Below are 19,906 nucleotides of genomic sequence, written 5' to 3' on the forward strand. Positions count from 1 at the left end.
AATCACAAGGTGTCTGGCCAGACGATTATGGATACGTAACACCGAGAGGGCCTGAGAATATCTCTCCATCGTCGGAGGAGCAAATCCCAATCTTGAGCTATCAAGTTACTTGACATACTTTTCCATGAACCCGTAAGCCGCCATAATAGCCACCCATTTACGGATGACGTTTAACAAACCCCAAAGTTCATGAAGCAAGCATGAAGAAACTAGATACTCTCATGGTCTAAGGAATCATGCAAACGTTAACCATCTCTGTGTTATGTATCATTAACTTGTGATGAATGAATCTCATAGCATAACATCAATCCGGGTCGATTCAACACAAATGTTCTCTTAACATGGTGCCCTCAAAGTTGATGGCATAGACATGCCCATGATCAGGAAAGCAGAACCATCATGCAACACTTGAGCTAGTCTTAGAGGCCAGACTAGGAATAATTCTTACGGTTTATTATTCCACACGTGCATATGAGTCTCCCTCCGAGCCTCGTGGATATTACAGACTCGAGAATCATTACAGTTATAGCATGGAACATAAACATAATTATGAACTTGGAGATAAATGATATCATTTATTATTGCCTCTAGGGCATACATCCTATAGACATTACATGACCGCGTTCATGAGACTGGTTCTACCGACGTGCTTCGCACACAGGTGGCTAGTGGGTGTCTGTTTCTCCAACTTTAGTTGAATCGAGTTTGACTACGCCCGGTCCTTGTTGAAGGTTAAAATAGCATACTTGATGAAAAATCGTTGTGGTTTTGATGCGTAGGTAAGAACGGTTCTTGCTAGAAGCCCGTAGCAGCCACGTAAAATTTGCAACAACAAAGTAGAGGACGCCTAACTTCTTTTGTAGGGCTTGCTGTGATGCGATATGGTCAAGACGTGATGATATATAAATTGTTGTATGAGATGATCATGTTTTGTAAAAGTTATCGGCAACTGGCAGGAGCCTTATGGTTGTCGCTTTATTGTATGAAATGCAATCGCCATGTAATTGATTTACTTTATCACTAAGCCATAGAGATAGTCATAGAAGCAATAGTTGGCGAGACGACAACGATGCTTCGATGGAGATCAAGGTGTCAAGCCGGTGACGATGGTGATCATGACGGTGCTTTGGAGATGGAGATCAAAGGCACAAGATGATGATGGCCATATCATATCACTTATATTGATTACATGTGATGTTTATCCTTTATGCATCTTATTTTGCTTAGTACGGCGGTAGCATTATATGATGATCTCTCACTAAATTTCAAGGTATAAGTGTTCTCCCTGAGTATGCACCGTTGCGACAGTTCGTCGTGCCGAGACACCACGTGATGATCGGGTGTGATAAGATCTACGTTCACATACAACCGGTGCAAGCCAGTTTTGCACACGCAGAATACTCGGGTTAAACTTGACGAGCCTAGCATATGCAGATATGGCCTCGAAACACTGAGACCGAAAGGTCGAGCGTGAATCATATAGTAGATATGATCAACATAGTGATGTTCACCATTGAAGACAACTCCATCTCACGTGATGATCGGACATGGTTTAGTTGATATGGATCACGTGATCACTTAGATGATTAGAGGGATGTCTATCTAAGTGGGAGTTCTTAAGTAATATGATTAATTGAACTTTAATTTATCATGAACTTAGTACCTGATAGTATTTTGCATGTCTATGTTGTTGTAGATAAATGGCCCGTGCTATTGTTCCTTTGAATTTTAATGTGTTCCAAGAGAAAGCTTGCTACCTCTTGAGCATGTGTTGGTTTTCCCTTGAAGAGGAAAGGGTGATGTAGCAACGTAGCGTAAGTATTTCCCTCGGTTTTTGAGAACCAAGGTATCAATCCAGTAGGAGACTACACGCAAGTCCCTCGTACCTGCACAAACAAATAAGAACCTTGCAACCAACGCGATAAAGGGGTTGTCAATCCCTTCACGGTCACTTGCAAAAGTGAGATCTGATAAAGATAATAAGATAAATATTTTTGGTATTTTTATGATATAGATTGGAAAGTAAAGATTGCAAAAATAAACGGCGACAGAAATAGCTAGTTGACGGGAGATTAATATGATGGAAGATAGACCCGGGGGCCATAGGTTTCACTAGTGGCTTCTCTCAAGATAGCAAATTCTACGGTGGGTGAACAAATTACTGTCGAGCAATTGATAGAAAAGCGCATAGTTATGAGAATATCTAGGCATGATCATGTATATAGGCATCACGTCTGCGACAAGTAGACCGAAACGATTCTGCATCTACTACTATTACTCCACACATCGACCGCTATCCAGCATGCATCTAGAGTATTAAGTTCATAAGAACAGAGTAACGCATTAGGCAAGATGACATGATGTAGAGGGATAAACTCAAGCAATATGATATAAACCCCATATTTTTATCCTCGATGGCAACAATACAATACGTGCCTTGCTGCCCCTGCTGTCACTGGGAAAGGACACCGCAAGATTGAACCCAAAGCTAAGCACTTCTCCCATTGCAAGAAAGATCAATCTAGTAGGCCAAACCAAATTGATAATTCAAAGAGACTTGCAAAGATATCAAATCATGCATAAAATAATTTAGAGAAGAATCAAATATTATTCATAGATAATCTTGATCATAAACCCACAATTCATCGGATCTCGACAAACACACCGCAAAAAGAATTACATCGAATAGATCTCCAAGAGTATCGAGGAGAACTTTGTATTGAGATCCAAAGAGAGAGAAGAAGCCATCTAGCTAATAACTATGGACCCAAAGGTCTGTGGTAAACTATTCACACATCATCGGAGAGGCTATGGTGTTGATGTAGAAGCCCTCCGTGATCGATTCCCCCTCCGGCGGAGCGGCGGAAAAGGCCCCAAGATGGGATCTCATGGGTACAGAAGGTTGCGGCGGTGGAAATAGGGTTTTGTGGTGCCCTTGGATGTTTTTGGGGTATATGAGTATATATAGGCGAAAGAAGTAGGTCAGTGGAGCCATGAGGGGCCCACGAGGGTGGGGGGCGCGCCTACCCCCTGGGCACGCCTCCCTACCTCGTGGCCGCCTCGTTGCTTCCTTGATGTCCAGTCCAAGTCTCCTGGATTGCGTTTGTTCCAAAAATAACTCCCCCGAAGGTTTCATTCCGTTTCGACTCCGTTTGATATTCCTTTTCTGCGAAACACTGAAATAGGAAAAAAAAACAATTTGCACTGGGCCTTAGGTTAATAGGTTAGTCCCAAAAATAATATAAAATTGCATAATAAAGCCCATTAAACATCCAAAATAGATAATATAATAGCATGGAACAATCAAAAATTATAGATACGTTGGAGACATATCAAGCATCCCCAAGCTTAATTCATGCTCGTCCTCGAGTAGGTAAATGATAAAAACAGAAATTTTGATGTGGAATGCTACCTAACATAATTTTCAAAGTAATTCTCTTTATTGTGACATGAATGTTCAGATCCGAAAGATTCAAGACAAAAGTTTAATATTGACATAAAAATAATAATACTTCAAGCATACTAACTAAGCAATTATGTCTTCTCAAAATAACATGGCCAAAGAAAGCTTATCCCTACAAAATCATATAGTTTGGCTATGCTTCATTTTCATCACACAAAAATGCTCTCATCATGCACAACCCCGATGACAAGCCAAGCAATTGTTTCATACTTTAGTAATCTCAAACTTTTTCAACTTTCACGCAATACATGAGCGTGAGCCATGGACATAGCATTATGGGTGGAATATAGTATAATGATGGGGGTTGTGTGGAGAAGACAAAAAAGGAGAAAGTCTCACATTGACGCGGCTAATCAACGGGCTAGGGAGATGCCCATCAATTGATTTCAATGCAAGGAGTAGGGATTGCCATGCAACGGATGCACTAGAGCTATAAATGTATGAAAGCTCAACAAAAGAAACTAAGTGGGTGTGCATCCAACTTGCTTGCTCATGAAGACCTAGGGCATTTGAGGAAGCCCATTGTTGGAATATACAAGCCAAGTTCTATAATGAAAAATACCCACTAGTATATGAAAGTGACAAAACAAGAGACTCTCTATCGTAAAGATCATGGTGCTACTTTGAAGCACAAGTGTGGAAAAAAGGATAGTAGCACTGTCCCTTTTATTTCTTTTCCTTTTTTTGGGCCTCTTTTTTTATTTGGCCTTTCTATTTTTTTGGCTTTTCTTTTTCTTATTTGGCCTTTCTTTTTTTTCTTTTTTATGGGACAATGCTCTATTAATGATGATCACCACACTTATTTATTTACAACTCAATGATTACAACTCGATACTAGAACAACATGTGACTATTATGAATGCCTCCGACGGTGTACCAGGACGGGCAATGAATCAAGAGTGACATGTATGATAAATTATGTATGGTGGATTTGCCACAAATATGATGTCAACTACATGATCATGAAGGCAATATGACAATGATGAAGCGTGTCATAATAAATGAAACGGTGGAAAGTTGCATGGCAATATATCTCGGAATGGCTATGGAAATGCCATAATAGGTAGGTATGGTGGCTGTTTTGAGGAAGATACAAGGAGTTTATGTTTGATAGAGCATATCATATCACGGGGTTTGGATGCACCGGCGAAGTCTGCACCAACTCTCAAGGTGAGAAAGGGCAATGCACGGTACCAAAGAGGCTAGCAATGATGGAAAGATGAGAGTGCGTATAATCCATGGACTCAACATTAGTCATAAAGAACTCACATACTTATTGAAAAAATCCACAAGTCATCAAAAACCAAGCATTACACCATGCTCCTAGGGGGATAGATTGGTAGGAAAAGACCATCGCTCGTCCCCGACCGCCACACATAAGGATGACAATCAAAGAACACCTCATGTTTCAAATTTGTCATACAACGGTTACCATACGTGCATGCTACGGGACTTGCAAACTTCAACACAAATATTTCTCAAATTCACAACTACTCAACTAGCACGACTCTAATATTACCATCTTCATATCTCAAAACAATCATCAAGTATCAAACTTCTCATAGTATTCAATGCACTTTTTATGAAAGTTTTTATTATACCCATGTTGGATGCCTATCATATTAGGACTAATTTTATAGCCAAAGCAAATTACCATGCTGTTCTAAAGGACTCTCAAAATAATATAAGTGAAGCATGAGAGATCAATAATTTCTATAAAATAAAACCACCACCGTGCTCTAAAAGATATAAGTGAAGCACTAGAGCAAAATTATCTAGCTCAAAAGATATAAGTGAAGCACATAGAGTATTCTAATAAATTATGATTCATGCGTGTCTCTCCAAAAGGTGTGTACAGCAAGGATGATTGTGGTAAAATAAAAAGCAAAGACTCAAATCATACAAGACACTCCAAGCAAAACACATATCATGTGGTGAATAAAAATATAGCCTCAAGTAAAGTTACCGATGGACGAAGACGAAAGAGGGGATGCCTTCCGGGGCATCCTCAAGCTTAGGCTTTTGGTTGTCCTTTAGTTTTACTTTGGGGTGCCTTGGGCATCCCCAATCTTAGGCTCTTGCCACTCCTTATTCCATAATCCATCAAATCTTTACCCAAAAACTTGAAAACTTCACAACACAAAACTCAACAGAAAATCTCATGAGCTCTGTTAGCGAAATAAAACAAACCACCACAATAAGGTACTATAATGAACTCATTATTTATTTATATTGGTGTTAAACCTACTTTATTCCAACTTCTCTATAGCTCATACCCCCCGATACTAGCCATAGATTCATCAAAATAAGCAAACAACACACAAAAACAGAATCTGTCAAAAACAGAACAGTCTGTAGAAATCAGATTTTCGTATACTTTTGGAACTCCAACAATACTGAAAAACTAGCACAACCTGGAAAATTTGTATATTTATCTACTGCAAAAAGAATTGGTATTTTATCACGTTCTCGTGAATTTTAACAATTATTTTCGTGAGCGCAAAGTTTCTGTCTTTTTCAGCAAGATCAAACAACTATCACCCAAGAAGATCCTATTGGTTCTACTTGGCACAAACACTAATTAAAACATAAAAACACATCTAAACAGAAGCAATATGAATTATTTATTACTAAACAGAAACAAAAAGCAAGAAACGGAAATAAAATTGGGTTGCCTCCCAACAAGCGCTATCGTTTAACGCCCCTTAGCTAGGCATACAAGCAAGAATAGATCTAGGTATTATCATCTTTGGTATGCAATTCTTCAATGGAACACTTATAACCCTTAGGAGTTTCCTTATTATTAATGATGATCAAACTCTATGCAAGAAATCAAGAAATTCATTTGTAGCGAAAGGTTCCTTAATGACAGCGAAAAAGTTGGGGTGAACACTTATGGATTTGAGATCCGCATTTTCCTTACTAGAAGATTCACCTTTAATTTTAGGCACATACATAAACTTGGCAACTTTAGTAGTAGGAGGATTTTGGGTATTTTTCAAGGAAGAAAAGGCAGACCCTAAATTGGTAATAATATCCTCAAGTTTGTCAGTTCTTGTGGAATCTTGATCTATCCTTTCGTTAACTATGGGTTCCTTTTCTTTAAAAAAATTCAGAGTAACTCCTACTTTAGATCCGTATTGGGTAATTTGGTTGTGGATCTTTTTATCCAAATTTTCAATCAACTCTACAGTGGCAACTTTATTTTCAATAATTTCAAGCCTTTGCATCACATGTTCCAAAGTTAAAATAGTTCCATTAACCAAAAGAGGTGGTGGGCCAAACAAATCTAACATAACATTATAAGAATCAAAAGTATGGCTACCCAAGAAATTCCCTCCGATAATGGTATCAAGAAATATTTGTTCCAGGGAGTGATGCCTACATAAAAATTGCGAAGAAGAACGGAAGTAGATTGCTTCCTAGTAGATCTATTCTGAGAATTGCAAATTCTATGCCAAGCATCTTTTAGATTTTCTCCCTCCCTTTGTTTAAAATTAAGAACTTCATGATCGCGAGTGCTAACAATGATAGAAGGACTAGCCATGACAGCAAATCAAACAATCTAAAACACAGACACACAAGAAGCAAGCGGAAGGAGACGGGCGGAAAAAGAGGGCGAATAAAACGGCAAAGGTGAAGTGGGGAGAGCAAAACGAGAGGCAAATGGCAAATAATGTAATGCGAGGGATAAGAGTTTGTGATGGGTACTTGGTATGTCTTGACTTGTGCGTAGATCACCCCGGAAACGGTGCCAGAAATCCTTCTTGCTACCTCTTGAGCATGCGTTGGTTTTCCCTTGAAGAGGAAAGGATGTGCAGCAAATTAGCGTAAGTATTTCCCTCAGATTTTGAGAACCAAGGTATCAATCTAGTAGGAGACTACACGCAAGTCCCTCGTACCTGCACAAAAAATAAGAACCTTTCAACCAACGCGATAAAGGGGTTGTCAATCCCTTCACGACCACTTGCAAAAGTGAGATCTGATAAAGATAATAAGATAAATATTTTTGGTATTTTTATGATATAGATTGGAAAGTAAAGATTGCAAAAATAAATGGCGACAGAAATAGCTAGTTGACGGGAGATTAATATGATGGAAGATAGACCCTGGGGCCATAGATTTCACTAGTGGCTTATCTAAAGATAGCAAATTCTATGGTGGGTGAACAAATTACTGTCGAGCAATTGATAGAAAAGCGCATAGTTATGAGAATATCTAGGCATGATCATGTATATAGGCATCACGTCTGCGACAAGTAGACCAAAATGATTCTGCATCTACTACTATTACTCCACACATCGACCGCTATCCAGCATGCATCTAGAGTATTAAGTTCATAAGAACAGAGTAACACATTAGGCAAGATGACATGATGTAGAGGGATAAACTCAAGCAATATGATATAAACCCCATCTTTTTATCCTCGATGGCAACAATACAATACGTGCCTTGCTGCCCCTGCTGTCACTGGGAAACGACACCACAAGATTGAACCCAAAGCTAAGCACTTCTCCCATTGCAAGAAAGATCAATCTAGTAGGCCAAACCAAACTGATAATTTGAAGAGACTTGCAAAGATATCAAATCATGCATAAAAGAATTTAGAGAAGAATCAAATATTGTTCATAGATAATCTTGATCATAAACCCACAATTCATCGGATCTCGACAAACACACTGCAAAAAGAATTACATCGAATAAATCTCCAAGAGTATCGAGGAGAACTTTGTATTGAGATCCAAAGAGAGAGAAGAAGCCATCTAGCTAATAACTATGGACCCAAAGGTCTGTGGTAAACTACTCACACATCATCGGAGAGGCTATGGTGTTGATGTAGAAGCCCTCCGTGATCGATTCCCCCTTCGGCGGAGCGCCGGAAAAGGCCCCAAGATGGGATCTCACGGGTACAGAAGGTTGCGGCGGTGGAAATAGGGTTTTGTGGTGCCCCTGGATGTTTTTGGGGGTATATATAGGTGAAAAAAGTAGGTCGGTGGAGCCACAAGGGGCCCACGAGGGTGGGGGGCGTGCCTACCCCCTGGGCGCGCCTCCCTACCTCATGGTCGCCTCGTTGCTTCCTTGACGTCCACTCCAAGTCTCCTAGATTGCGTTTGTTCCAAAAATAACTCTCCCGAAGGTTTCATTCCGTTTGGACTCCGTTTGATATTCCTTTTCTGCGAAACACTGAAATAGGCAAAAAAAATAGCATTTTGCACTGGGCCTTCGGTTAATTGGTTAGTCCCAAAAATAATATAGAAGTGCATAATAAAGCCCATTAAACATCCAAAACAGATAGGTTTTTTTACATCTGTGCCCTGGTTCCTTAGCTCTACTCATTCATCCCCGCGCTCTTAACTTTTGCTCAATTTTCCCCACTCCCTTGCCAGAAACCCTCATAACTAGGCACAACGGACGTTGCCGTCGGATCAAAGGCTTGACCGTTAACTCTGACTAGTGGGGCCACGCTGGACTGTGCCGCGTTGGGTGGTGTCGCTGTTTAACCATTGGGCCGTGGTTTCGATGGGCCGTCCCTTGCATTAAACGTCTGCGTGCGCCGCCAGGACAGAAGCCTGCTATGCATGCACCCAGCAAACCCTGCCTGCATGCACTCATGCCACGATCCCGTGATGCACCGACCGAGCCTGCATGCGCCGATGCGTCCGCCACGATGCACTGACCGAGCAGCTTTCTTGCACGCCAGCCGCCACAGATGCAGCGACGGTCACTGCCGTTGGTTTCTCTCTTCTAGCTAGGTGGCTACATATTTGTGGCTTGTGTAAAAAAAGAGCCACTCCCTTGCTTAGTTGTACTCATTCATCCCTACTAACAAATCTTGCTTGCATGCACTAGCTAGGTGGTTACTAACAAGGGAACCCCTACTAACAAGCCGAGCTCTCTAAGAAAATAATCAACAAATATGCAGTCCCAATATGTAGATAGGGCCAACAAGCCCATAGCACGATCACATAGCTCAAACTAGGAAGAACTTAATAATAGAATAGATATAAAACTTAATAATAGAATTTAAGAAAAGGGCCAACAAGCCCATAGCAACTCCAACATAGTTCAATTACAACTTAACATAACATAGACTAAAAAAGATAGAGGGTTTAGAACCCTAGCTGCCGCCTTCTCCACCTCGCTCCTCCGGGGCGTTGTCGATGGGGTACGGAAGAGTGTGCATGCACGTCGCGGTGCGGAAGATGTTGTTGTACTCCGTGAACCTATTGTGGGTGGTGAAAGCGATGAACTCGGAGCCACACCAAAACACCCGGCCGAGGAGGTAGAAGGCGTCGAATGTGTTGGTGAAGTGGGCAAGGAGAGCAACCACCACCTGGTTTTGGATGACCTCCTCGACGCGGAACATCGTTGGAGATCTCCTCGGGAGGTGGTGGTAGCCGAACGCGAGGAAGAACTCGGTGAAGTTCCTTGCGGTCCTCAGCCTTGATATCGCCCACACACGTAGTGTGCGATCAACGTACACGCCGGTAGGGTAGAGCCTCTCCGGCACGGTGGGTGCGAAGCGGTAGGTTGGTCTGGTGTACTGCTTGGCTGAGGGATGTGCAGAAGACGGAGAAGGGGTCGAAGAGCAAGAAGGGCAGATGGATGAGGGATGGCAGAGGCAGAGGGTGGCTTAAATAGCCGTAGTGCTACGTGTTATTTGGCCGTGGCAATAACGGGGTAAAATGTGAAGTTAGTAGCCCGTTTTCAAACCCACCGTAGCATCGGGAGTGTACACGCGTGGGAAAAGGTGGTTTAAAACAAGAAGAAAAACAAGCTAATTGCACGCATGGGAATCCGTGGTCAAACCCTATATTATATGAACAAAAGGAGACAATTTTTGAAGAGCTCGTGGCCATTTTGAATGATCAAAATAAATTTGGCCCTTAAAAATTTGGTCATTTTGCATGATAAAAAGAGATAGAGGGCTTGTGGCCATTATACAAATGCAAAATGACCCATTTTTGATAGTTTGTGGCCATTTTGCATGATAAAAATAAATCTAGCCCTTATAAATTTGGTCATTTTACATTTGTATAGAACAAAAAGAATGATGCAAACAACAGAGCAAACGATGCAAAAATACAGAGCAAGCATGTTCACAAAAAATAGAGCAAACGCACGGCCCAACCAGAGCTTGGTTTCCTTTTGGGCCCAATAACAATGGTTTTTTTCACGGAGTCAGTGGTGGGCGAGTAGCCGAGCACAACCAATAGGATCACCTCTCGCGGATCGCCCCACGATCCAACGATGCGGAGCCGTCGTTGTGATCCAACGGTGCAGAGCCTGCACACAGCCAGCCCACCAAGTTCCTTCTAGAAGGCCAGATCTGAGGGCTGTTGCTTGGCCCGAGGGTATGATCGGACGGCTGACATTGGGAGCTAGGGTTAGGCGAAACCCCGCAGGGTTTAGAGGGGTTTTGAGCTGGTAAACGGGGTCTTAAAGGCTTTGACTGAGCATAACTAATTTAAAAAACCTTCACACATATGAGCTATCATGTACATGATTTCATAGAGTTCAAGGAGAGGAGGTGGTGTTACCTTCTGTTTTTGAAAAATTAAAAAAAAAAATCAAAAAATCACTAAAGCTTTATTTTAAAGTGAATAAGAAGGATCTGAAGTTAGTTTTCCATTTTCATATTTCAAAACGTATTTTTAATAGTTTTTATATTAAAGCATATGTTTTCAAAAGAAAATGTAAAAATATGAAGATTAATTCAAAAATAATAAACTTGGCCTATAGTTTTATATTAATGTTGTCTTATGTGACATGTTACCAACCAAAAATCATAAACTTGTCCTATGGTCATTGTCATGAGAAAACCTTCACACATATTAGCTATCACCTACAAGATTTCATAGAGTTCAAATTTCTTGACCTCCTCTAAATCACCTCAAATTTTGCACACACGATCTCCTACACAAACATAGATAGTTGATAATACATCTTCATTAAAATGTTGTTTTTTGCTCTGTTATTGGAATATTTGATAAAAGGGAACCCTTGATAAAATGATGGATTGCAGCATATTTGCAGCATATGTGTGATCATTGCAGCACCTGAACTTTCAAAACACTGAAACAAATCATAGCAGATAAATTTAAAAACACAAAAATACCCAGCATAGATAGCCACATGCATATAAAATTCATCCAACCACCAAAAGGTAACCCACATCCTGTTCACAAACATAGTTCACCCACATAGTTCAGCAAACAACCTAAAGTACTTAAAACACATCACAACATCATAACATAAGGGAAGGGGAGACAGGACTTTGGCTAAGGCAGCATGAATGAATTCAACAATATAACCAGCACCTAAAGCATTCTTTTCATGATCTACTTGCATAGAAAATTTACTACTCTCCACATAAGCAAAATTCTTCCCATTCAGAATAGTGGGAGTATCATAAGAGACTTGAATACTATAAATTGTTTCCAAATTAAAAGAGTAATGTTCAGGAAAAGGGTAATCATAATCATGACAAGTTTTATAAATATAATCATCACTACTTCTTATATCATAAGTTTCATCACAACAATCATCATAAGTAGCAACTTTGTTCTCATCATAATCGATTGAAACCTCTTTCCGAAATAGTGGATACATCACTAAATAAAGTCATGACCTCTCCAAATCCACTTTCATAAATATTATAAGATTCAACATCCTCCAAAATAGTGGGATCATTACTTCCTAAAGTTGACACTCTTCCAAACCCACTTTTATCAATATAATCATCATAGGTAGAAGGCATGCTATCATCATAACAACTTTGCATATCAAAACTTGGGAGGCTAAAAATATCATCATTATTAAACATAGCATCCCCAAGCTTGGGACAAACATTAATTTCCGCAAATATATTCTCAAATATGTCATCCTCATAAAACATAGCTTCCCCAAGCTTGGGCCTCTTCGTATCATAGGCATAATCACTCTCATCATTAATAGTATGGATAACACCAATAGTATAGCAATTATCATATTCTTCCAAGCAAGTGCCAAAATGATTTTCAAGATCATAAGAAGTATCATTATCTTCCCAATCATAATCATCACAACAAGTAATAGGCATAACGAGATCATCATCAAGTGCATCATCTTCCACAATTATTTTTGATTCATTTTCATGAGGCACAACAATAATTGGAGCAACATTATTTGGGAGAGATATCTTTTTACCTCTCTTCCTTTTTCTTTTCTTCTTCTTCACCACATCATGTGTGGGTTCAATCCTCTTTTTGGAGCTCCTTATTAATGAAATTGGTTGAATAGAAGGCTCCTCCTCGTTACCTGATTCATCATAAGAAATAATAGGAGGATATTGGGAAGTCTCTTCCCTTTCATTAGTATTCTCTTCATCTTCCATTTGTTTTGTTTTCTTTATGTAGTTGGCAATATAAGGATTTTCAATGCAATTCACCGCGCAATACATATAAATTTCCTCTAGGTCAAAATGAAGAACTCTATCAAGGGCAAATTCTGGAATAACCTTAGTTATACGTTTCATTTCTTCATAACCCAAGAGCAAACTAAGTTCATTATGATGTGCAAGGGAAATCAAGTCATCACAATTTTGGACACGACACGATCATGAAACAATTTGCATTGGGTACTGAAATGATCATGTTCATTGCAAAGTTCACAAGTACGAATAAGAAAATTTAAATTTTCAGCACAAACATCTAGCCTTTCTTCCAACCATTTAGTTTCTAAATGCTTATGCCTCTTGCAATATCTATCTTCCCTATTTGGTGTGTACTTGCAAACCCAATGTACTCCACAAAAATTGACATGTTTATAGGAGACATTTTCATCATAACTAGTGCAATCATCATTAGTACTATGGATATTCAAGGAGTTCATACTAACAACATTGCAATCATGCTCATCGTTCAAGGATTTAGTGCCAAACATTTTAATGCATTCTTCTTCTAACACTTTGGCACAATTTTCCTTTCCATCATACTCACGAAAGATATTAAAAAGATGAAGCGTATGAGGTAAACTCAATTCCATTTTTTTTGTAATTTTATTTTATAAACTAAACTAGTGATAAAACAAGAAACAAAAAGATTCGATTGCAAGATCTAAAGATATACCTTCAAGCACTCACCTCCTCGGCAAAGGCGCCAGAAAAGAGCTTAGTTAACGGGGTGTGAGTGCCGCTTACCTAGCCTCCCCGGCAACGGCGCCAGAAAAGAGCTTGATGTCTACTACACAACCTTCTTCTTGTAGACGTTGTTGGGCCTCCAAGTGCAGAGGTTTGTAGGACAGTAGCAAATTTCCCTCAAGTGGATGACCTAAGGTTTATCAATCCGTGGGAGGTGTAGGATGAAGATGGTCTCTCTCAAACAACCCTGCAACCAAATAACAAAGAGTCTCTTGTGTCCCCAACACACCCAATACAATGGTAAATTGTATAGGTGCACTAGTTCGGCAAAGAGATGGTGATACAAGTGCAATATGGAGGGTAGATAAAGGTTTTTGTAATCTGAAAATATAAAAACAGCAAGGTAACTAATAATAAAAGTGAGCACAAACGATATTGCAATGCTAGGAAACAAGGCCTAGGGTTCATACTTTCACTAGTGCAAGTTCTCTCAACAATAATAACATAATTGGATCATATAACATCCCTCAACATGCAACAAAGAGTCACTCCAAAGTCACTAATATCAGAGAACAAACGAAGAGATTATGGTAGGGTACGAAACCACCTCAAAGTTATTCTTTCCAATCAATCCGTTGGGCTATTCCTATAAGTGTCACAAACAGCCCTAGAGTTCGTACTAGAATAACACCTTAAGACACAAATCAACCAAAACCCTAATGTCACCTAGATACTCCAATGTCACCTCAAGTATCCGTGGGTATGATTATACGATATGCATCACACAATCTCAGACTCATCTATTCAACCAACACAAAGAACTTCAAAGAGTGCCCCAAAGTTTCTACCGGAGAATCAAGACGAAAACGTGTGCCAACCCCTATGCATAGGTTCATGGGCGGAACCCGCAAGTTGATCACCAAAACATACATCAAGTGAATCACGTGATATCCCATTGTCACCACAGATACGCACGGCAAGACATACATCAAGTGTTCTCAAATCATTAAAGACTCAATCCGATAAGATTACTTCAAAGGGAAAACTCAATCCATTACAAGAGAGTAGAGGGGGAGAAACATCATAAGATCCAACTATAATAGCAAAGCTCACGATACATCAAGATCGTACCACCTCAAGAACACGAGAGAGAGAGAGAGAGAGATCAAACACATAGCTACTGGTACATACCCTCAGCCCCGAGGGTGAACTACTCCCTCCTCGTCATGGAGAGCGCTGGGATGATGAAGATGGCCACTGGTGAGGGATCCCCCCTCCGGCAGGGTGCCGGAACAGGGTCCCGATTGGTTTTTGGTGGCTACAGAGGCTTGCGGCGGCGGAACTCCCGATCTATTCTGTTCCCCGATCATTTTAGGGTATATGGATATATATAGGCGGAAGAAATACGTCAGGGGAGCCACGAGGGTGGAGGGCGCGCCCCCCTGCCTCGTGCCTTCCTCGTTGCTTTCTTGACATGGACTCCAAGTCTCCCGGGTTGCTTTCTTTCCAAAAATAAATTCTCCAGAAGGTTTTATTCCGTTTCGACTCTGTTTGATATTCCTTTTCTTCGAAACACTGAAACAAGGGAAAAAACAGGAACTGGCACTGGGCTCTGGGTCAATAGTTTGTCCCAAAAATAATATAAAATTGCATAGTAAAGCCCATAAAACATCCAAAATGGATAATATAATAGCATGAATACTTCATAAATTATAGATACGTTGGAGACGTATCAGCATCCCCATGCTTAATTCCTGCTCGTCCTCGAGTAGGTAAATGATAAAAGAAATAATTTATGAAGTGTGAATGCTAGCAGGTGCACAAGTTTGATCAATGATAATTTTAATCACCTTTTCTAGCATCATTATATGTCATAACAGTAGCTCATATCATAAAACTTTTCATGATCAAGTAACAAACTATTCACATGTTAAAGTATAGATCATAAACTTTCTTGAAAACTAACAAACCGTGTTATTAGTCATCAAACAATTACAATTCATCTTATTTTCAGGAAGAGTCTATGTCAGAGCTTTGATTCAGCAAACTTCACATACTCAACTATCATTTAGTCTTCCATGATTGCTACCACTCAAAGCATGTTTTTAGAACAAATAGTATTCATCGAACACAGAGAAAGATAGGGGCTTAATATTTCGCCTCCCAACCTTTTACCTCAAGGGTAATGTCAACAGTAATAATTCATGCTCAAATATATTTGAATGGCCATATATGCTTAGATCTTTCCATCACATGATGCTTGCCAACTAAAGAGTAGGTTGGAATGAGAAGGAATACTACTGACTCTTGCATAAAAGTAAAAGATAGGCCCTTCGCAGAGGGAAGCAGGGATTTGCAGAGGTGCCAGAGCTCGAAGCAAAAACAGAGATGAAAATAATTTTGCGAGGTATGCTTTCATTGTCAACATAATGACCAAGAGTTCCCAATATCTTCCATACTAGATACATTATAGGTGGTTCCCACGCAGAAAGGTAAAGTTTTTACTCCCCCTCCACAAACATTCACACTCCACGGCTTGTCCAAAACAACGGGTGTCGTCCAACTATCAACATTCCTGGGGGAGTTTGTTTAAATTATTTGTGAATTTATTTTTGATCTTTTGATCATAGGACCGGGCATTCCAGTTACCAGCCATTTTCTCGTGAATGATGAGCGGAGTCCACTCATCGTGAGAATAACCCACCTAGCATGGAAGATACTGACAGCCCCTAGTCGCTACATGAGCGATTCGGGCATACAAAACAGATTATTATTTGAAGGTTTAGAGTTTGGCACATGCAAATTTACTTGGAACGGCAGGTAAATACCGCATATAGGTAGATATGGTGGACACTCATGGAAGAAACTTGGTTCAAGGAATTTGGATGCACAAGCAGTATTCCCGCTTAGTATAGATATTTTGGCTAGCAAAGGATTCTAAATAGCAAGCACCACATGTTAGAGGATCCATAACAATATAACTTATACAAATATACCCAAGCATAACTCATTAAGTTGTCTTCCTTGTCCAACTTCAACTAATTTGCTCAGGTTTGAAAATAATTAATGGGGCTCACAATCATAGAAGATGTCCAAGATAGTATTATATGTGAAATCTCCCTTCCTTCAATATTCTTTCATGAATTGTTCAACTGACCAATACAATGTTTGCTAACCTTCAAAAAATTTACCACCTCTACTTCTTATATGTGAATGCATTACTCCCCATGGGATAAGCATATGAAACTTATATAATTTCAGATTTATGATATTCAAATCATTCAACCATTTACTCATAGGACATAAGTAAATGACAAACTACTCCAAAAAGATATAAGTGAAGATCAATGAGTAGTTAAATAATTATGTAGCTATGTGAAGACTCTCCCATTTAATAATTTCAGTCTTAGTATTTTATTCAAACAGCAAGCAAAGCTAAAGAAAATAAAACGACGCTCCAAGCAAAACACATATCATGTGGTGAATAAAAATATAGCTCCAAGTAAAGTTACCGATGAACGAAGACGAAAGAGGGGATGTCATCCGGGGAATCCCCAAGCTTAGGCTCTTGGTTGTCCTTGAATATTACCTTGGGGTGCCTTGGGCATCCCCAAGCTTAGGCTCTTGCCACTCCTTATTCCATAGTCCATCGAATCTTTACCCAAAACTTGAAAACTTCACAACACAAAACTTAACAGAAAATCTCGTGAGCTCCGTTAGCGAAAGAAAACAAAACACCACTTCAAGGTATTGTAATGAACTCATTCTTTATTTGTATTGGTGTTAAAGATACTGTATTCCAACTTCTCTATGGTTTATAAACTATTTTACTAGCCATAGAGTCATCAAAATAAGCAAACAACACACGAAAAACAGAATCTGTCAAAAACAGAACAGTCTGTAGTAATCTGTAACTAACGCAAACTTATGGAACTCAGAAAATTCTACCAAAATAGGACGACCTAGATAATTTGATTATTGATATTCTGCAATTGGAATCAGTATTTTATCACGTTCTGGTGATTTTAAACAATTGTTTTCCTGAACAGAAAGTTTCTGGAATTTTCAGCAAGATCAAATAACTATCATCCAAGAAGATCCTATAGGTCTTACTTGGCACAAACACTAATTAAAACATAAAACCACATATAAACAGAGGCTGGATGGATTATTTATTCCTAAACAGGACCAAAAAGCAAGAGACTAAAATAAAATTGGGTTGCCTCCCAACAAGCGCTAACGTTTAACGCCCCTAGCTAGGCATGATGATTTCAATGATGCTCGCAAGATAAGAATTGAAACACAAAGGGAGCATCATGAAGAATATGACTAGCACATTTAAGTCTAACCCACTTACTATGCATAGGGATTTTGTGAGCAAACAACTTATGGGAACAATAATCAACTAGCATAGGAAGGCAAAACAAGCATAGCTTCAAGATTTTCAACACATAGAGAGGAAACTTGATATTATTGCAATTCCTACAAGCATATATTCCTCCTCATAATAATTTTCAGTAGCATCATGAATGAATTCAACAATATAACCAGCACCTAAAGCATTCTTTTCATGATCTACTTGCATAGAAAATTTACTACTCTCCACATAAGCAAAATTCTTCCCATTCGGAATAGTGGGAGTATCATAAGAGACTTGAATACTATAAATTGTTTCCACATTAAAAGAGTAATGTTCAGGAAAAGGGTAATCATAATCATGACAATTTTTATAAATATAATCATCACTACTTCTTATAGCATAAGTTTCATCACAACAATCATCATAAGTAGCAACTTTGTTCTCATCATAATCGATTGAAACTTCTTTCCGAAATAGTGGATACATCACTTAATAAAGTCATGACCTCTCCAAATCCACTTTCATAAATATTCTAAGATTCAACATCCTCCAAAATAGTGGGATCATTACTTCCTAAAGTTGACACTCTTCCAAACCCACTTTTATCAATATAATCATCATAGGTAGAAGGCATGCTGTCATCATAACAACATTGCATATCAAAACTTGGGAGGCTAAAAATATCATCATTATTAAACATAGCATCCCCAAGCTTGGGACAAACATTAATTTCAGAAAATATATTCTCAAATATGTCATCCTCATCAAACATATCTTGCCCAAGCTTGGGCCTTTTCGTATCATAGGCATAATCACTCTCATCATTAATAGTATGGATAACACCAATAGTATAGCAATTATCATATTCTTCCAAGAAAGTGCCAAAATGATTTTCAAGATCATAAGAAGTATCATTATCTTCCCAATCATAATCATCACAACAAGTAATAGGCATAATGAGATCATCATCAAGTGCATCATCTTCCACAATTATTTTTCATTCATTTTCATGAGGCACAACAATAATTGGAGCAACATTATTTGGGAGAGATATCTTTTTACCTCTCTTCCTTTTTCTTTTCTTCTTCTTCACCATATCATGTGTGGGTTCAATCCTCTTTTTGGAGCTCCTTATTAATGAAATTGGTTGAATAGAAGGCTCCTCCTCATTACTTGATTCATCATAAGAAATAATAGGAGGATATTGGGAAGTCTCTTCCCTTTCATTAGTATTCTCTTCATCTTCCATTTGTTTTGTTTTCTTTATGTAGTTGTCAATATAAGGATTTTCAATGCAATTCACCGCGCAATACATATAAATTTCCTCTAGGTCAAAATGAAGAACTCTATCAAGGGAAAATTCTGGAATAACCTTAGTTATACGTTTCATTTCTTCATAACCCAAGAGCAAACTAAGTTCATTATGATGTGAAAGGGAAATCAAGTCATCACAATTTTTGGACACGACACGATCATGAAACAATTTGCATTGGGTACTGAAATGATCATGTTCATTGCAAAGTTCACAAGTATGGCTAAGAAAATTTAAATTTTCAGCACAAACGTCTAGCCTTTCTTGCGACCATTTAGTTTCTAAATGCTTATGCCTCTTGCAATATCTATCTTCCCTATTTGGTGTGTACTTGCAAACCCAATGCACTCCACAAAAATTGACATGTTTATAGGAGACATTTTCATCATAACTAGTGCAATCATCATTAGTACTATGGATATTCAAGGAGTTCATACTAACAACATTGCAATCATGCTCATCGTTCAAGGATTTAGTGCCAAACATTTTAATGCATTCTTCTTCTAACACTTTGGCACAATTTTCCTTTCCATCATACTCACGAAAGATATTAAAAAGATGAAGCGTATGAGGTAAAATCAATTCCATTTTTTTGCAATTTTCTTTTATAAACTAAACTAGTGATAAAACAAGAAACAAAAAGATTCGATT

The sequence above is a fragment of the Triticum aestivum genome, chromosome 4D (assembly GCF_018294505.1).
Source record: "Triticum aestivum cultivar Chinese Spring chromosome 4D, IWGSC CS RefSeq v2.1, whole genome shotgun sequence".
NCBI lineage: Eukaryota > Viridiplantae > Streptophyta > Magnoliopsida > Poales > Poaceae > Triticum > Triticum aestivum.